Genomic DNA, 20,327 nt, shown 5'->3' on the forward strand with positions numbered 1-20,327 from the left:
GAAAGTGTTTGTTCTTCCTCAAGATTGCTTTGGCTATTCAGGGTCTTTTGTGGTTCCATGATGATTTTAGTATTACTTTTTCTACTGGTAAGTTGAGTAGGAGTTGTGAGTGTGGGCTCCCTTGTCTTATTCCTGATCTTAGAGAAAAGTATGATGTTAGCTGTGGACGCCTTAAATGGCCTTTATTATATTGAGGTATGTTTCTTCTGTACCCAGTTTGTTAAGATTTTATCACGAATGAAAGTTGAACTTTTTCTGCATCTATTGAGATGATCATATGATTTTTATCTCATTTTATTAATGTGCTGTATCACATTTATTGATTTGCATATGTTTAACCATTCTTGCCTCCCAGGGATGGATCCCACTTGGTCATAGTGTATATGATCCTTTTAATGTGTTGATAGATTTGAGGAGCTAGTATTTTGTTGCAGATTCTGTATCTCTATTCATCAGGGATACTGGGCTATAGTTTTCTTGCAGTATCTTTATCTGACTTTGGTATCAGAGTAATGCTAGCCTCATAAAATGAGTTTGGCAATATTTCCCCTTTTCCAATTATTTAGAAGGGTTTGAGAAGGACTGGCACTAATTTTTTATTAAATGGTAGTATTCACCAGAAACCATCTGGTCCTGGCTGTTCTTTGGTGGGAGGATTTTGATTATTGATTCAATCTCCTTACTTGTTGTGGGTCTGTTCAGATTCTCTATTTCTTTATGATTCAGTCTTAGCAGGTTGTATGTTTCTATGATTTCATCCATTTCCTCCAGGTTGGTATATAATTTTGTTCACAATAATCTCTTATCCTTTGTATTTCTGTGGTATCAGTTGTAATGTCTCCTCTTTTGTTTCTGATTTTGAGTCTCTTTTTTTCTTAGTCTAGCGAGGGTTTGTCAAATTTGTTTTTCTTTTCAAAGAACCAGTTCTTATTTTTGTTGATCTTTTCTATTCCTAGTCTCTTTCACTTATTTCTGCTCTAATGTTTATCGGTTGCTTCCTTCTGCTAACTTTGGGTCTGTTTTTTCTTCTTTTTCTAGTTCCTGGAGGTGTACTGTTAGGTTGTTTCAGGTCTTTCTTTAAAAATTATTACTGTCATCATACAAGGTAAAACCAAACAATAAGAGCATACAGAAACATATATATAATAAAAGTCTTTGAATGTAATTGTTAGTGTCTTCTTTTTTAGAAATATTCCATTATTAAAATGCCCATATTTTTACCCATTTACATGAATGATCATATTATATATATATATATCCTATAGCTTTTTGCTTAATGTGCCTCAGGCATCTTTGCCTATTATTACATAGAGAGATCTTATTCTTTATACTGGTTGATTTAATGGTTATACTATAATTTAACCATTATTGATCAACATTAAATTGATTCAGATTTTTTTTGCTATCAAAGGGAATGCTGTGAAGGATAACCATATATATGCATATGTCCATATACAATGTTTGCATGTAATATGTACATACAAACTGATGGGTAGAAAATAAGGATGGAGGTTTCTAGGGTAGAACACGAGTTCCCTTATTGTTCTATTCAACACTCACTGAACAAAATACATATGCAGGATTTCACTCAGTCTGGACTTGAGTGGTCTATGTTTGTAAGCAGCTGTGTGTTGTGTACTGCTTAAGTAAACCCTGAATTTAGCTTGAAATGACAGCAGGTTGGGGAAGCTGGATTTTTGTAGGCAGAGTGCAGTTCCTAATTGCCTAATTATAGACCCCTCAGGAAGTGGGCCACTTCTATGAGCTATAGCTTAGATGCTTTCTTATTGACCCAAAACCCTGTGATTGCTAAAAGGATGTAAGAACTAACACTGATTGGTCACTGACTGTGACATTGTTGTAAGCACTTTACATATGTCATTTAATACTACCAGCAACCTTGTGACATAGGCACCATCACTATCCTCATCTTACCCAGTGAGGGAACTGAGGCACAGAGAGGTTGTGGAACTTGTTCCAGGTTACACAGCAAGTCAGTGGCAGAGATGGGATTGTCTGTCAACAAATTTGATCCCCCTAAAAATAAACATTGTTTTAACTGTACTGAATTATTGGCCAGTAACAAACTCCTGGTGTTCTAGAAGGAGGCTGTTTTAATGGAATTTCACTATATTCATTGACCTCTGAATGTGAAATGATAGACTGCATTAATTTCTTTTTAACTTAGCTAATTTCATTTTTGCTGGTTAATGAATTATGTTTGTCATGTGACTGGTTTCTACACAATATACAGTGGATTCCCTCCATGTGGCAGGGAGATCCTTTATCATCCCCATGTGGTGATGGTCTCTAGGTAAACTGGCTGATGCTCCCTGATGTGTAGAGAATTTAAGTGTTTCTCTTCACGATTCCCTTTCACTGATTGATCCTGACCTACGTTCATTAAGTACAATGCCTTGCATGTTTGGTTTGTCTCAAAGAAAACCTTGTTCTCATGTGTTACATATATACCACTTATCTCTTCCTAATTAATTTCTTTATGGATTTAGTTACTAGGAAAACCTACCAAGTTAGCAGACTCATTATTCTAGGGGTGCTAGACATTTGGGCATACTGAATTTTCAAGAAGTCATTTGATCCATTCTTTTAGCGAGCTGAACAAAGAAGTGTTTTTGTGTAAGATCAGATTTCCTTTTCTGAATAGCTTTACCCATCCAACAAACCAGATAAATGACAGGCTGAAGTGTGAGTGTTATTACCTGGCCCACAAGAAGCTGTTTCCCAGATGATAAGCAGTCTTGCAGACTTTACAGGTGAGAACACCATCAAAATGAGAGGTGGCAAAACAAATACTGGTCATAGCATTATGTGCAGTTAGGTGTTACTGTGCCCATCTGCTGGCTCCATTGCTTTGCATGGAATAGTGTTGTGTTCAAATCTGGTGTCCATGGCAACCAGAGCATCATCAGTCACAAAGCAAGCACTGTGGGGACCAGCTGAATCTCCACTCATACGACTTTAGGACGGAGCCACGTTCCTAACAGACTTTATAGCTATCTAAAGCTAAAGAGATCCATGTTCAACCAGAGAGGAAGTATTGGCCTCATGCACTTTTCAGTAACATAATCTTGTGTTTGAAATGTTTTCTTCTTGTGAGGCAAAGAGAATTGCATGTGTCTCACGAATTACAACTGTTGAAATAGGTTGGACTGTCAAAGAAGACATTGAAATGTGTTTAAAAACAGAGCTTTCAGAGTCAGCCTTGAGATTGAATACTGGCTCCACAGCAACAGTTGGTTGACCTCAGCCAAAGTTACTTAGCGTCTCTGAGGCTTAATTTCTTCATCTGCAAAATGTAATACCAGCAGCTCTCACCTTGCAGGTGTGGTATAAAGAGCCGCTGAGAAAGTGTATGTAGTGAGCTTAACAGCGTGTTTGCTAGGTACAGAGTAAAGACTCTGTATAAGTCAGCCATTATTTTATTAGTATTTTGAGAATTATCATTAATGTGGGGTGAGACACTGCATTGGCTAAATAATATGTTTTCTGGATGTTCAGCCAGTCTGTCTAATATTCCCTATGGTGGTATTCAGAGCTGCTAGGCCCCTGATCACAACAGCAAAGCTTTGAGATCTTCACACACAGGCCATAAAGAGCTGGAGGGAAATATCCTCTGCTCTGCCATGCAGGAGATTAAGCTGAGCAGCTCAGAGAGATTATGTAGCAAAGTAAATTGAGTGACTGGTCATCACCCCTGAAACACAAACCTATGAGAGTTACCCTCTGTACTTTGCTTCCTCCAGGAAAAAGGGTATTCTGTTTTCTATTTATAATTGCAGACTGCTTGCAGACTTAGTCTAGGAAAGTGTCTCTGATTTATAATTCTCTGAGTAAATCACCTAATTGGCTTTAAGCAACTGTAAATTGCTGTGCAGGTGATGTTGGAATATTTCTTGCTCTGTGCCCCAGAATCTGAGTGGCAGATTCAAGGAGCTCTCTCTTGCTCTTAAGTTCTCTTCTTTGCTTCTAAAGATCATTTGCTTGCATGGTACTAATTGAGAATTTCAGATGAATTTCAATAGTTGTGTCTGTGGTGAAGTGAGTTTTCAAATGAGTTTTCTCCAGCAAATGTTCCAGATCATTTGTACATTTGGTAACTTGTTTCAAAAAAGAATTAATACAATTAAAGATTCTTTCAAGTGTTTCTTCAGCTTCTGGGCCCAGAAATTATGTTTTTCTTACATTAATGCACTTTTCTAATTTGTGTTTCAAGACTGTGAGTATAGCTTCACTGTCAGTTTTACAAACTTAAATCTACATTTTACCCCTTAGCTTTCTGGAACACTATAGAGAGGTTCAGAATTAGAGGTTCTTGAAACCTCTGGTGGTACTGGGGATTTGAGGCAGGTATGAAAACAGAACTAGTTGCAAGTTTGATAGAGTGGGTCCTTTCCCAAACCTAAGCAACTAGATGGTGGTCTTAGGCCAGATTCTCCAAAAGCTGACTCAACATGTAGATTTTATGCAAGTGCTTCATTAAGGAAGTGCTCCCAGGAGGAACCAGTGTCCGCATGGTAGAAACAGTAAACAGCAGGAAGCCAAAGGTACAGTTGTAGGCTAAGTCCCAGCTTCTGTCTCATCCTGTAGGGGAGCTCAGGAGTATAAATTACACTGTGGAGTTTGACCTGACTAGAGGCACAGTCTTGCACCAGTCATTCACTGTACCTAGACTGTAGGGGTGTAATCTTCCAGGTATGTCCAGCTCTGTTGGCGTGCTGCCAAAGTGCCTCGTGTAGCCCGAAAGTAGGCCTCTGAGGAAGGCTGCAGGTAAGAGTTGTTAGAGGCAAAGCACATGGACACTGGGGGATGGATTCAGAGATTCAATAGGAAGAATCTGAGGGGTTCTGGTAGGAACAGCCACAGTTCCCAGATGTGGGCTCTGCAGTCTTTAGTGGAAGCCTTGAAGTTCAATTTCATGACAGACTGAATTAGAGAAGCTCTGGGCTGTGAGGCCCAAGGCACCATCAAGGGCGGAGATGAGGTGTTTCACTGAAAACAGTAGCATTGCATACTGAATGGTAAGACATTCTTCCAACCCCACCCCGTGCACGCACCCAGCCTCTTCCTCAACTCCCAGAACACTTGGGAGACACACTAGTCCACCAAGTTTTCGATTGAAAGAGGGTCTGTGGTGGTCAGATTCAACAAATACTCATATTTGTAGGTGTAACTGCTCCCAGTAAAAAAGCAGTTACACTGCCTTGTCACCCTACAGTAAATCCCACCAACTGGCTAGCCCTCTTCTACACCCAGAGCTCCCAGCGATCTTTTTAGGTTGAAACTCTTTTACACTGGGACTCTTAAACAGCAACTGTCAGTCAAGAGACGTTTGAGGAAAGCATCTGAAGGGAAAGACAGTGATCATAAGAAATAGGAAAACCAAATTTGGAGTTAAGTTAGTGTTGGGAGGAGAAGAAAACTTCCTAAGTGTCCAAATCTATACTTAATATTGTCAGAGAGGAAAGTGGTAACTGGTATGAAATAAAAGCAGGATGTTGAAAGCAGTATTCAGAGAACAGAAAAAGAGCTCTTAGAAATTAAAAATAGTATAGAAGAAATGAAAATAATTTAGTAAAGGAATTAGAATATTCAGCTGGGGAAATGTCCCTGAAAGTTCAGCCAAAAGACAATAAAATTGATAAAAGAGAAAAGACTAATTAGAGAAAGTCCAACCTCTGTCTAGTAGTCCCAATAAAAGACAATGAAGTAAATGAAAGGAAAAAATTTTGGAAAATAACTCAATATTTTTCACAAAAGAAAGACATGATTTACCAGATTTAAGGGGTCCACCAGCATGTTGGATGGAAGAAGAGTAAAGAAGAGATTCTAAAGGCTTCCAAGAAGAAATAAAACTGGTCCCATAAAAGGAGTAGCCCTGGGCTTTGAACAGCAACTTGGGAAGCTACAGGACAATGGAGCAAGGCCTCTAAATTTCATAGAGAAAATTGTCAGCGAGAATTCCATAGCAGTGAAATTATTTATCAAGTGTGAACGTAGAAAAAGAAATCTTTGCAAGGTCTCAGAAAAAATTAAAACTTTTTTTTCTTTCAAATGCATTAGACAGAGGTAGTCTAGCCTCACAGAACATGTGTTAAAAGAACTTAAGGGCCAGAGTTTCCAAATGAACCAGCCACCATCTGGCACATTGCCGCAGCTTTCTAACTGGTAAAGCAAAAGGGAAATGAACCATGAAATAGGAAAATATGGGATTTCAAAGTCTGTAGCTCCAGTACAGGTGGAATCATAGGAAACTTCAGAGTGATGGTAATGGACAGCCCAGGGTGATAGCTGGGTATCAGGCTTTGAAGGCAACCAGTGAGTACTGAAGCAGAGCTACAGCTGGGATGTTGCCAAGAGGAAAAAACAATAGAAGGCTTACCTGATGTGTTTGGCTCTACTTAAAGGAGTTTTGCAGGTGTTGGAGAGTTTGGGCATGAATTTGTTATGAACAAAAACAAAATCAAACACTATAAAAGGAAAAGGCAATTATTAACTCCAGGGTGGTGGTGGTGGGGGAAATAGTAATCATTGAGTATTGATTTAACCAAATAAATACTGTTTTGGTAAAAAATGTGATTCAACTATTTTGCATGTCTGAGAAAGGAAATGTATATATGGAGCAATATAAGATAGCGAAATCTTAATTGTCCATGTTAGGAGACTAATAGATAACACCTTAAATGGGTAAGTCAAGATATAGCTGTGTAAGAATGTCATTTAGAAATGTGAAGATAGGTAGCTAGAAAAAAAAAGATAAAAGTGTAGTTTACACCTCAGAGAAGTCAGAATGTGGATGGAACAGGGTGGGGCAGGAACCTAATATTGCTTTAAGGACCTCTTTTTAACTATGCACCTGTATTTCTTCGAGAAATGTGAATACCAAGAATATGAATAGAAACTCTTTTAATGAGCCTTACCTATGCTTTTTAGCTGCGATTTCTCCATATTGTTTTATTCTCCAAATTTATCCCATTCCTGCTCAATGATGAGAAAATATTCTCAGAGAACATGTATGGAATGTTATCTAGTAACAGAAATAGTCATTTAAAGATGTATTTTGTCAACGAATATTTCTTCATCAAAAGCATGGTTTGATATATCCCTTATATCCTTAAAAGTCATAATAAATTAGGATTTAATAACATTTTATTAGTTTGAATGTTATAAATATATCTGTGTCGATTAAAATCTTCATATGATTTAATTAAAATAGTTGTGCTTCCTTAATAAGGTATTGAGTAAAATAATGAAGATCAGAACTACATTTATTAAGCTTCCACCCAGGAAGGAGGAGGAAAAAGCCTGGTTTAAATAATTAGAAGTAAAAAGGTAGAGGATTAGAATACAGTAAGGACTGGTTGAACTATTTATGTAAAGCAGGGCAAGAATAATGATTTCCTCATGGCAATAGTTCTAAGATGCTTCAACATGCCAAAATGCTTCCAAGTTCTTGCAACCAGTAGTAACTAATAACTGTACAGAACATTAGGCCTTAGTGCTTTTTAGTTAAGCTGCCCCATCTAACTCTCACAATATCTCTTCAAGTTAGATATTATTACTATTTCCATTTTCAGAATAGAAAACAGAAAACATTACAGAAGGCTTAAATAACTTTCCCAAGGATATAGGGTTGAAAAGTAGGATAAAGATAATATTTATTGCCCACGCAAGGTACTTTTGACATGAACCATTCCCAGCTGGGAACTAAGAGAAACCAAGATTTACCTATGGGATTTATGGCTTCTAATTGATAAGGGATTGAATCCAGTCTAGAACTCAAGTTCTTCTCCAAAGTTGTGATCTTCCTGCTGCTTGGGCTGGTGGAACCATTAGTATTAAATAAAATTCCTCACTTGCTAAATATAGCAATAAACATTGACTGAATGGCAAATCTTTCTGTCCCTTGAGAGAACGCTCAAGGGAGCAGGCATAGCTTATAAATCAATTCTGGGAATTCCAGACTGAATTAATTGCTCCCTCTCACCCCCAATTCCTTACAGTAGCTTGAAAACTTAGAGAGGGGGTGTCTGGAAGGCATTCCGGTACAGATGAGAAGTTCCTGAATAGAACAGGGTAAAACAACTGATAACATGATATTGGAGACACATATGGATGATTAAGTGTGGGGATTGAAAGGAGAAGGCAAATTTTAAAATGAACAATCCTTAGCAGAAACTTTCTGACACCACATTCGTTCCCTGTCTTTTGTTATTTCTCTCACAAACCTTTATTCTTAATCAGTCCCCTTTCCTGGCATCTTTGGCTGCCCTTTTGGGTATATTGTTCACTGCCCATTTCATGTTTGCTTTCATCCTACACATTTCCAGGGGAGCCTTTCCTCCACCGCCCCCCTCCCCCCTCCGGGACAGCAACGAGCTCTTAATCTCTACCCCCTTTTTTACTCCTGCTGAACATCAGGTACACTCTGACAAAACAGAAGATTCTTAATACGTGTTTACCAAAGAGAGGAAGGAATACAGATGAAAAGTTTTTATGAAACGGGGAGTTTTCATTAAACTAATCCCCTTTATTTGAGGCTCAAGATGGACAGCCCACATTTTAAAAGGATGTGTTTTAGCTTTTATGGTTCTGATAGATGAGCCACTTAGGATTAAGTATTTGATGGACAGGATACTTGGTTGGCCATGAATTTGTCATATTTTCACTCACCATCACCCTTGTGACAGCTAAAAGATGGTAAAATTCTACCACTTTTACATTACAAAATGAGAGATGTACCCAGCTTGTGACAGGTCAAAATGATCCACTTAAGCATTTCTGTGCTGACACATAGAACTCTGATTGTTAACATTACAGATACCTTTTAGCAAACTATAATTTTGGACTCATACAATACTGACATCTAAAAAGGTTTTTTGTTTTGTTTTTTTAAATAATCTGTTACTTTTATATTCATGCAGGTGATAAAATCTTGTTTCTCAACCTTTATCTCCCTTGTTGAAAGGTTGCACTCTTGATAAATTAAACGTTGACAGATGTAGACATTGAATCATGCCTTAGAGTTTCTATTGTGTTTGTTTTGAAGGACTTATGCTTTTCTTGTAAGGAAGAAAGAACTTAGTGTAGAAAGCTGTCATTTTAATTGCATATTAAAATAGTGTTCCTCAGTTAAATATGAATCACGTGTATAGGATTGGAAGAGTTAAAGCTGGTTTTCAGTAAGTGTACTTTTACTACAGCTAAGAAATGAAAACCTTATTATGTCCCTTCCCATTGTGAATAAACAGATAACTAAAGAGATCGTTAAGAAATTAGAAGGAAAAATGGACCCTTTGACTTTTTCTACAGGATACTATGACTTAATATTTCTCTTCATCTTAGCATGAGCTTTGAATTAGCAAGATGGTACCGTGTACAGCATAGCTGTTTCAGATTTATACTGTTGAGTATTGACTGTAACATACAACTAACTCCGCATCAGTATTCCCTGTAGTCAAAGTCTCAATTTTTCTTCAGGGTGCAGATGACTTCTTAGAGATTCTAACTAAAACTACTGTGTCAAATGGCATTTAACACTTAGCTTTTAAGCTTGAAGCATTCTTTATTTTTCATCAGGCAAGCTGTATTCCTATCTAAATGTGAATCAGAGGCAGAACAATACTGCTTGGATTTCTGTGACTGTCTAGTATTTTGTGGGTTTTTTTTCTTTTTGTAGAGATTTCAGGCCAAAGGTGGTACCTTCTGAGTAGTCCCTTGTTCTGAAGTTCTGTTCCCAAGTTTACACTCTTAACCAGCATAGCATCATCTTTAATTTCCATTTCTCGGTGTCCTTAGAGAAAGGCTTTTAGGAAACTAAAGACAATTGTGGAGCAATCTAAGTAAAGAATGCTTCCAGATTTTATGATTTTTGTCAAAACTTTGAGTCGTCTCCCTCACACATACTTTAATAGCAATTTTTATTAGCTATTCAATTGCATTAAATCCTTCCAGAGCGTTTTCATGAAAACAAGTTTTCCAGTTTATATTTCATCAGTTTATGAAATACTGAGTCAAATTATGCAATTCAAACTGTACATGTAGAAAGTATAACATTTGGGACCAAATTATGGATGTAACTGATTATTGGAATAAATCGATTTGGGAAGGAACATGACTGTTCTTTGACAACCCAACTTGTGGGATCACAAATACGCATGCGCAGCTTTTGCGTCATTACGGGCCGCCCTGCAGCCACTCCCTCAGAGCGAGGCCGCCAAAATGGCGGTTAGCACCTCATATTTTGCCGACAGTGCGGCAGCCACCATGGAGTCACCCCCGCTGCGGGTGGCAGTGGTGTGCTTAAGTAACCAGAACCGCAGCATGGAGGCACACTACATCCTCAAAAAACGAGGTTTTAACGTCCGTTCCTTTGGCACAGGAACCCACGTGAAGCTTATTGGACCATCACCCAACAAGCCAAACATTTATGATTTCAAAACCACATATGACAAGATGTACAATGATCTCCATAAAAAAGATCATGATTTCTATACATATAATGGCATCTTACATATGCTGGATAGAAACAGGAGAATCAAGCCCCAGCCAGAGAGGTTCCAGGAATGCAGAGATCAGTTTGACCTGATCTTCACCTGTGAAGAGCAAGTATATGACCGAGTTGTGGAAGAAATGTATTCTAGAGAGCAAGAGACCTGCCAGCCAGTGCACGTGATCAACATAGACATCAAGGACAACCCAGAAGACGCCACCCTGGGGGCATTCCTCATCTGCGAGATGTGCCAGTGCTTCCTGTACACAGACGATATGGAGAATGACATGGATTTGCTGCTGCAGGACTTCGAGAGGAGGAAAGGCCGGTCCTTCCTCCACACTGTCTGCTTCTACTGAAGGTCTGGCCTCCTGGTACCCCACAGCCCTGCCGGCTACCCTTCCAAAGCCAGCGTCTTGAGTTTCCTTCTGTTTTTACTTCTCTGTTCCTAACTATTTACTCTTACTTTCAGGTATTCTGCCCGTGGATGAAAGCAGTAACCAATCAACTGTACGACTGAAATGAGAAGATACACGTAGCTGCCGGATTAAGGACCATCAACTTTTTACTATCCCACTTTTACTTTTCGTGTTATGTTATTTATGAAGTTTTTCTTCTTTGACCAATAAATAAAATAAGTTCATAGTGCATCTTTCCCTGATGGTTGGTGTCTCTCATTGTCCCTCCCTTCCCCTTCTCCCCTAGATGGTTAGAATATACAAATGCCTGAATAAAGTAACAGGCTGTATCTTCACTGGGAAAGAACCTGCAATTGTCCAATAAATAGAAGCTGCTGAAAAAGAAAGTAGGCAAGTTTTAGTGCCCTAGAGTGTTCAGTGTGGTGTAGACATCAGTTAAATGCTTTCCATTCTTGTTTATGTTTAGTTGAAATGGGGACCTTCAGTTCACAACTCCTTCAGGAGGAAGTCAGTTAAGAAAATTTCTGCCATATTTAAATTCATCTGTGTTTTACCACAATATCACAAATGGTACAGTAATTGCTTTTCAGGCTTTTGGCTAAGATTGAGTGCAGTCCAAGTGATACTGCATAACAAATACCTTCATATGATTCCACAGGAATGTGTTGGATTTTCTGTCTTTATTAAAAGTCTACCATGTCATAGACTCACAGACACTGAGAAAGGACTGGTGGTTACCAAGGGGGAAGGAGAGGGGGATAAAGGGGCACAAAAATTGTCAATCATAATTTAGGTTGGTCACAGGGATAGTAGCACAGCACGAAGACAGCCAGTGATTCTGTAATATCTTCCTGTGTTGACAGACAGTAGCTGAACTAGTGGGGGTAAGGATTTAATAATGTGGTTGGTACCTGTTGAACCACTGTGCTATATACTTGAAACTAATGTAAGACTGTATTAATTAAAAAAAAATAAAGTCCAACTTACCAGCCAAAAAAAAAAAATCTACCATGTCAGATATGTGACTTCTTATGTATTTGTGTGTGTGTGTGTGTATATATATATATGACTATCCTTTTATATATGAATATATACCAATAGGCTTTTTTAGCATATAGCCTTTATATATGTATATATACAAATATGGGCATACCTCTAGAGATACTGTAATATCTAGAGGTACTGCAGGTTTGGTTTCAGACTACCACAGTACAGTGAGGCAAATGACTCACTTTATTTTGGCTTCCCAGCACATATAAAAATTATGTTTACACTATACCGTAGTCTATTCAGTATGCAATAGCTTTATATCTAAAATAATATACATACTTTAAATTTTAAAATACTTTATTGCTAAACAATGCTAATCATCATCTGAGCTTTCAGTGAGTCATAGTCACTGATTACCATAATAATGAGAAAGTTTTGAAATATTACGAGCATTACCAAAATGTGACAGTGACACAAAGTGAGCAAATGCTGTTGGAAAAATGGTGTTGGCAGACTTGCTTGATGTAAGATTGCATTTGTATTAGTTTCCTACTGTTGCTCTAACAAATTAACCACAAATTACTGACTTAAGACAACTAAAACTACTGTGTCAAATGGCATTTAACACTTAGCTTTTAAGCTTGAGGCATTCTTTATTTTCCATCAGGCAAGCTCTATTCCTGACCAAATGGAAATCAGAGGCAGAACAATACTGCTTTAATTTCTGTGACTGTCTAGTATTTTGTGAGTTTTTTTGTAGAGATTTCAGGCCAAAGGTGGTCCCTTCTGAGTGGTCCCTTCTTCTGAAGTTCTGTTCTCCGGCAGATAAGATGCCCTGTTGCTTTGAATGTGTTGGCAATGCCTTCTGAATTTTGACTGCCAGGGATTTCTTTGTTTTTGGTTATCTACAGTTTCACCATAGTGTATCTAGAATAGGTTTCATATTAATTATCCTACTTGTTATATGCTGTGCTTCTTATTTGTGGATTTCTGTCTTTAATCAGTTCTAAAAAATTTTCAGCCGTTATCCCCTCAAATATTGCTTCTTTTCCATTTTTTAACACTTTATTGAGATATAATTCACATGCCATCCAAATCATACATTTGGAGTATATAGTTCAGTGGTTTTTAATATGTTCATAGGGTTGTGCAACCCTCACCACAATCAATTTTAGAAGATTTTCCTTATATCAAAAAGAAACCCTGAAGCCATAGCAGTCACACCCCCATTCCACCCAACCCCTCCTACCCCCCACAGCCCTAGGAAACCATTAATCTACTTTTTTGTCTTTATGGATTTACCTATGCTGAACATTTCATACAAATGGAACAATAAAATATATGGTCTTTTGTGACTGGCTTCTTTAGCTTAACATAATGTTTTCAAGGTCCATCCATGTTGTAGCATGTATCAGTACTTCATTCCTTCCTATTACAAAATAATATTCCACTATATGGATACATCACATTTTATTTATCCTGTCATCAGTTGATAGACATTTTAGTTAATATCAGTTGTTGTCTATTATGAATAATGCTTCTGTGAACATTCTTCTATAGGTTTTTGTTGTGTACATATGTTTTCATTTCTTTTGGAAATATGCTTAGTAATTGAATTGCTGGGTCAAGAGGTAACTTTGTATAGCATTTTGGGAAACTGTCAGACTGTTTTCCAAAGCCCTGCACCATTTTTCATGGATGCCAGCAATGTATGAGGATTCTAATTTCTCCACAACCTCATCAACACTTATCAGATTTTCTTATTATAGCCATCTTAAGTGGGTGTGAAGTAGTATATGACTGTGGCTTTGATATGCATTTTCCTGACATCTATATAAGGTTTCTGTTTCGGTTTTTCAAATAATCTATCACTTTTATTATCATGGGGTTGATAAAATCTTGTGTTTCTCAACCTTTACCTCCCTCTGTTTAAAGGTCCTTTGCATGTGCTTATAACCATTTGCGTATCTTTGAAGAAATGCCTTTTTAGATCCTTTGCCTATTTTTAATTGAGCTGTTTATTATTATTGAGTTGTAAAAGTTCTTCATATATTCTGGATACAAGTCCCTTATCAATAATATGATTTGCAAAAGAGTTCTCCCATTGTGTGGGTTGTTTTTTTAACTGCATTGATGATTTCCTTTGAAAAACAAAGTTTTAATTTTTCTGAAGTTCCATTTATCTATTTTTTTCTTTTGTCACTTGCATTTTTGGTGGTGTATCTAAAAAGATCAACAAAACTGAGTTTATGATCTCCATTTTTTATATCAGTGCTCCTCTACCTGGGCTCGACATTAGAACAACCCAGGGAGCTCTAAAAATTCCTGAAGTCCAGGCCATGCTCTCGAACAATTAAATCAGAATCTCCTGTGGTGGGACCTAGGCAACAATAGTTGTATAGTTCTACAGGCAGTTCTGTGTAGCCAAGGTAAGAACCACTGCTCTAAATCCCTCTGGGATCCAAATGGATATATATTACACCTTTGTATCACTTCATATTGCTTATCCTCTCTCTTACATTTCCATTTATTTATTTCTCTGTGCTGCATTCTAGGAAACTTCTTCAGCTCTATCTTCTGGTTTACTAGTTCTCTTTTGATGAATGTTTCACCTGCTGTTCAACCCATCTGTTGAATACTATACTTGTCAATTTTATTTTTCTTTGCTGTAAGTTCCAGGTTAGCTTTTCCCATGGTTTCATATTGTTTGCTAAATTTTATAATTGTGGTTTTTTTTATTTGGAGCATTTGATATATTTTTTATTTGGAGCATTTTTTTTATATTTCATATCTAGTAATTTAAGTATCTGAACTCTTGGTGGTCTAATTTTCTTGTTGTTTCTGCATACTGTCAGTCTAGTGGCTTGTTTCCTTGGGTCTTTTTTATCTTTATGGATTTGCCTGGGTCTTTGATCTTTCACCACATACACATATTTGGTTGATTTTAATATGTGGTACTTGAATTGAGGATGCTTCCTTAAAGAGATTTTTGTTTGCTACTTCGTGGATTCAGGGTGACTGCCATCCTGGAACCACTCTAACCTTTTTCCTGCATCCCCAGCTGGATGCTGGAGATACCAACATTTACTGTCAGAGCAACCTTGCCTTGCTTGTCACATATACTTTAGCTCAAGTGTTTTGTTTTGCTTTTTGAGGAAGACTTGGGTTTCCCCTTACTGCATGTGAGCCTTACTATATATAATGGCAAATACATCTCTTAAGGAAATGTTGTATCTAATCAGTTATAAGATTCTGCCAAGTATAAGATGCATTTTTATGTACCAGTAAGAGAAGAGACAGTCCTTTAAACTGACACAATACTTTTTAATCATTTAGGATCTTATAGTTTTTGAAAAAGCTCTTTTAGACTTATGTAGACATTGATTTTGATCGTATATTGCTCTTATGTATACCTAAAAGAAAAATATATTGGTTATGATGCTCATAAAACTTTCTCACATTCACAGTCCAACAGGTATGGATTACCTTCTTCTTTGAGTCACTAAAGTCTGATTTTCCAGCAGATACTGTCCACTGTGCATCAAGTGAGCTGGTGATGCAACATTCTTAAAAGAGTGTTCCATTTTGTCACTGGCAGTTTTTCCAAGTGGCTGAGACCCATTTTGGAGGTTTTGATGCACATACACAGACCATGAGGGCTAAGTCCTAGTGCCTCTGGGTGGATAACGATTTTGAGATACATTCTAATTTCAGAGATGTTAAACTGTAAAAAGGAAAACAGATTCATGTTAGAATTGATAAAGTTATGTAGTTTCTTTGTACAGGGAAAGGCCTTTCTAAGTATCTAGACCAGTACTACTCAGTATGGCTTGCAGGCCAGAGCCATTCTGCCAGTTTGTTACTGATTTAACAGGATATGAGTACAGAAATTGAGAGTAAGCATATAGGAACTTTTTTGGTGATTACACCAAGTAAATTTTTGTCAGTTGGATCTAATAATTCAAAATTTGGACTTATATTTTATATGTCTTTTTTATTTAATTTTCCGGCATATTTTGTCAGTATGATATTTTACAAAAGTATCCATCTATGCTGGATTAGAAATTTTAAAAAAGCAAGATAAAATTGGTTCTTCATCAGCGATAGTTTGAGTAGCATTGATCTTAATGGTTCTCCCAGTTCAGCTTCTGGCTAAATCATCAGAGGACTTGTCACAACACAGGCGGTTGCGCTTTGGTAAGTCTTGGGTGGAGTGTGAGAACATGTATTTCTAATAAGTTCCCTAGTGATGCTGACGCTGCTGTGCTAGGGACCACACTTCCAGGACCACTGCCCTAGACCACCATCCTGCTGGAAGATGAAATCTTATTGCCAAGGTTTCCGCTTTTTGTGTAGGACAAGAAATCCTGAGACTTTCTTGGAAAATTCCTGCTACCAGTGATCACGTCTACTTTGAGTGAATTTAGAATAACCTCTTCAAACTTCAGTGTGTTGACTCTCTGCTTTGGTGCACTGTTTTGAACACCTCTGACTTTCAGGTCTGGCACAGTCAATGTAGGCCGCAGGGGATATGATTAGATGTTCACAATCCTCTGAGAAGAGTGAAATGTACATTTTGCTTTTTAGTGAATTGGTGCCATGAGCGGATATAAATAAACTCCCAGTTCTTTTCATAATGCCATGGACAACTTGTTGACAGCATTCTAGGGTCTGACCAAGTAGCACAAATGGCCAGAATAATCCTTTCCAGTGGTATAAACCAGACAGCATACCGGACTTCTTAGATATTAGTGTTGCCTTGCTGAGGTGGCAGAAGGAAGCGAATTTGTGAAAAATCTGTATTGCATATCCATCCATAGCATAGTTCCCAGCAACAACTTATTATCATTGTCATCTTGAAGAACATATATTACCTCAGAGACTTTGATAAATGACCTTTCAGGGAAAAATTTGTATCTTTAGATAACTCAAATATATTAATCTTGGTGCCACGGGAAGAATAAATTTCCTTCTTGCTGCCATGGCAAATGCTGTAAATCCTTGCAGTGTCCACAAGCAACATTCATGGCCCTCTTAATGTAAGACAATGCCTGCCATTCACTGGGGTGAGAATAATTTACATCTCCTGATTTCAGGTACTGTAACATTTTGGAATGTTCTTAGAGTTGTAAACAAGTGCCTCTCAAACTTCAATGGAGCTGAATTACCTGGAAAAGCTATTAAAGTCTGGGATGGGGCCTGAGATTCTGCATTTGTTACAAGTGCCCAGGTGATGCCAGTGTTCCTGGTCTGAGCACAACACCTTAAGTGCCAAGATGCTAAACACTTTTCAAAGCACCTGCTTTCATAGGGTGCCACTTCTTCCAAACCAGCAAATGGGGCACTGATACAGCCCATCACCCAGAAACAGCCTGCTCACTCAAAGTAGTCATTGCCTGCATCCTTTTGTTCACTTAGTAAAAACAGTCTGCTTACTCAGTGGACAGTATGCACATTAGAAACCACTCCTTTTATATCTGTCATTTAAGATCTTGCGGTCATTAAAAATGTCAACTTCATTTTCATCAGAAACTGCTCTTGGGGGAAGAGTTGTCCTGAATGTCATATTGAAGGTAATTCCATAGCATCATATCAGAGGGAAAAAAAAAACAAATCCCAAGGACAGATCTACGATGGAAGCTCTGTGCCCTGCCACTTAATGATGTCCTCAGAAGGCCACAGTTTTCACTTTTAAACTTCAGCTTGTGAGGATTGATCATTGGTGCGTGAGGATGAATACTGCTTTAATAAAATGTCATTGCTTGCTTCGGTCTTTAGTAAAACAGAAGCAATGAGAAATATTATCAGGGTCTGTGTGTGGCCACTGCTCACTGTGAGGTCCTCATATGCTTCTGTTCTCAAGGAGTGACAAATTACAGTAACCTGGCAGATTATTTTAAACAATGAAATCTCAGATCTGAGGGTGAATGCTGGGGGTTCCTTTCCTGGCCAAATGTGTCACTTGGAGGATGCTTTTAGCTGTAGTGGTAGAAAACCTGACTTCAGTGGCTTAAACAGATAGGGTTATTATTCTAGCATGTAAAGAAGTTTGAAATTAGGTGGATGCTGGCATTTGTCTAAATGAGTTGGCAATGTCAAGGCCAGCCAGAGTCTCCACACTTCTTTGCCTTTCCTGACTCATGGTTGCAGTCTCTGTGTGTAAATTCCAAATACTGTGTCTGTTTCAAGGCAGGAAGCAGAGGGAAGGCTTACCAAGCACGTCTGAACTTACCAGGGAAGGAGAAGCTGTCCAAGAAATATCCAGCAAAGTTCTGCTTTTCTGTATTGACCAGAACTGTTGTGTGGCCACCCATGGGAGACTGGGAAAGCTGGCACTGATCTGGGCCACCCTGAAAACTGTTGGAGTTCTATTAAGAAGAAACGGGGGAAATGGATGTTCGGTAGGCAACTGTATGCCACACCTAAAGTAACTAGAAGTAAAATTTTCCTGCCTCTCTATTAAACTTTGCTCTTTTTTTTTTTTTTTTAGCAGAATCCAGTATTCATTACTAGGAGACAGAGTGAGTGTGTGCTAGGGAGACGCTTGACGCAGGGAAGAAGCAAAGGTCAAACAGCCTTTCAGGATCCACACTCCTTTCCCTCTGAGGGAGAGTCATATACACATTGGGTTTTGAAGGCACCAATCACACCTAAAATCAAAAGGAAAGGTAAATGGTCATCACATTGTGCACACAAAGTAGTTTGGAAATTCAACAGGGTTTCTGAAGTCATAAATACGGTGGTACCCCTTATCCTGCAGTTTTCTTAGCAAGTTCAAGGATTAAATAGCTTCTCTTGTCAGCTTAATGAATCCTTAATCATTTTGCAAGAAAAACCTTGTACTATTAATTATAATTAGAATGCCTCTTGGGACTCTTGAAGATTCGGTTCTTGAAAAGGAGCCATCGATAAGGTCTTTTGATAAAGAATGAAGCAGCGTGGAGCATGAAAGTCATGGGGGTATGGATTCCTCTTAAAAGTGTTCTTTGGGCATTGATTCTTAAATAATAAATATCTTTCCAATGATGTCACTGTATATTTCCAGTTGGTTTTTAGACAAGCTTGTGTATCAGAGTTAATTAGGCCTATACCCTATTAGATTAGGATTTTGCACACTGTTGAGCTGAGTAAGTGCTTTTTTCTTTTTCATTTAAGTTTGTTAAAATAATTAAGTTGCCAGGGGTTAACTCTTCTTTTGAAGATAAAGAAAAAAGGCAATTTTGTGGGGAGAGGATGGTGTATTTCTTGATTAAAAACAGAGCAGCAGCCTGGCTTTGTAACATCTTGAAAGTGATTGTCTTGTTTAAATCCTTTTCTCTGTGCTTTCTGGCTCTGAATTAGCTCATACATTTTTATCTGTTGCCCAGTCACTGGATGAAAGGGAATGATGATTTCTGTGTTGTGTAGATTGTAGAATTTGGCAGAGAAAAGTGAGATAAAAGACAACTTTTAATTTGTTTCATTCATCTGCAGGAAATAGAAGTGTTTCACAGGTTCCCAGCCATAGAATGTCTGGCAGAAGAGGGCCATTGTGAAGATATGGGTGAGATTCTTTTGATCTTTCTTCAATCAGATTAGTGCTTACAGAGAAGTCCAAACGAGAGGGCAAAATAGTTGTGTCAGGGTCTAAAGGATAAGCAGTGTCCTGGTGATTTTGTTGCAGAGAGAGGACAAAGTAGGATTTCAGGGAGTTCTGGGCATACCTCCGAATGAATACCTCTTGTGGACCCTGGGAGATGTGAACATTGAGCACTGCACTCTAACTTCACATTGGTTCCTCTGCCCTTAGTGAAATACTTCCAAGCCCTGATCCCTCTTCTGTGTTGCACAGAACTTGCAACCTGCTTCTATCATATCACTTGGCACTCTGGGTCCTGAGCTTTGCCAATGCTGAGGGCTCCTTGAAGGCAGACACCAGCTCCAGAGGGCAAGGAGTGTGTCCTGTGTTGTTCCCCACCATACTTGGTACTAAAGAAATTGATAAATGAATGAAGAACCCCCCCACACACCGTGATTCTTAGATTTGGGTTCGTGTCTTATTTTCAATCTGCATTTTCATTGCAAAGTTGTGCCTGCTTTCACTCTATTTATTCAACTTGTGTTGAGAGAATTCTTGGTATGACTTTGAAAGGTACTTACAATATCTTGACCTTTTCTTTTTAGAGCATAATGATTAGAGAGGATACCTTGTGTAGCAATAAAGAAAAAAAAAGTGGGGCATTATGGAGAATGAAAAAAGTGTTGAGGTTGGTGGGCATGGACACATTCAAGTTTTAAATTAACTTTACATATTGCTGCCTAAGAATCATACAGTAAAGTGGGCAGCTCTGTTAACCTTGGGAGATGAAAATATTCTCTCAGCTCTACAAAATGAGGCTGTGATACTGGAACAAGGCCAACCTCCCTGC

At 38.2% G+C, this 20,327-nt stretch overlaps 1 protein-coding gene and 1 pseudogene across 1 annotated transcript in view; both read left to right on the forward strand.

Moving 5' to 3' along the window:
* LANCL3 (LanC like family member 3) overlaps positions 1–20,327 on the forward strand; it is a 97,362-nt gene that overhangs the window by 7,264 nt on the left and 69,771 nt on the right. The gene's annotated exons all lie outside the window — the stretch shown is intronic.
* On the forward strand, positions 1,363–11,171 carry LOC108386224 (RNA polymerase II subunit A C-terminal domain phosphatase SSU72 pseudogene; annotated as a pseudogene).

This window comes from Manis javanica, chromosome X, assembly GCF_040802235.1.
Source record: "Manis javanica isolate MJ-LG chromosome X, MJ_LKY, whole genome shotgun sequence".
NCBI classification, from domain to species: domain Eukaryota; kingdom Metazoa; phylum Chordata; class Mammalia; order Pholidota; family Manidae; genus Manis; species Manis javanica.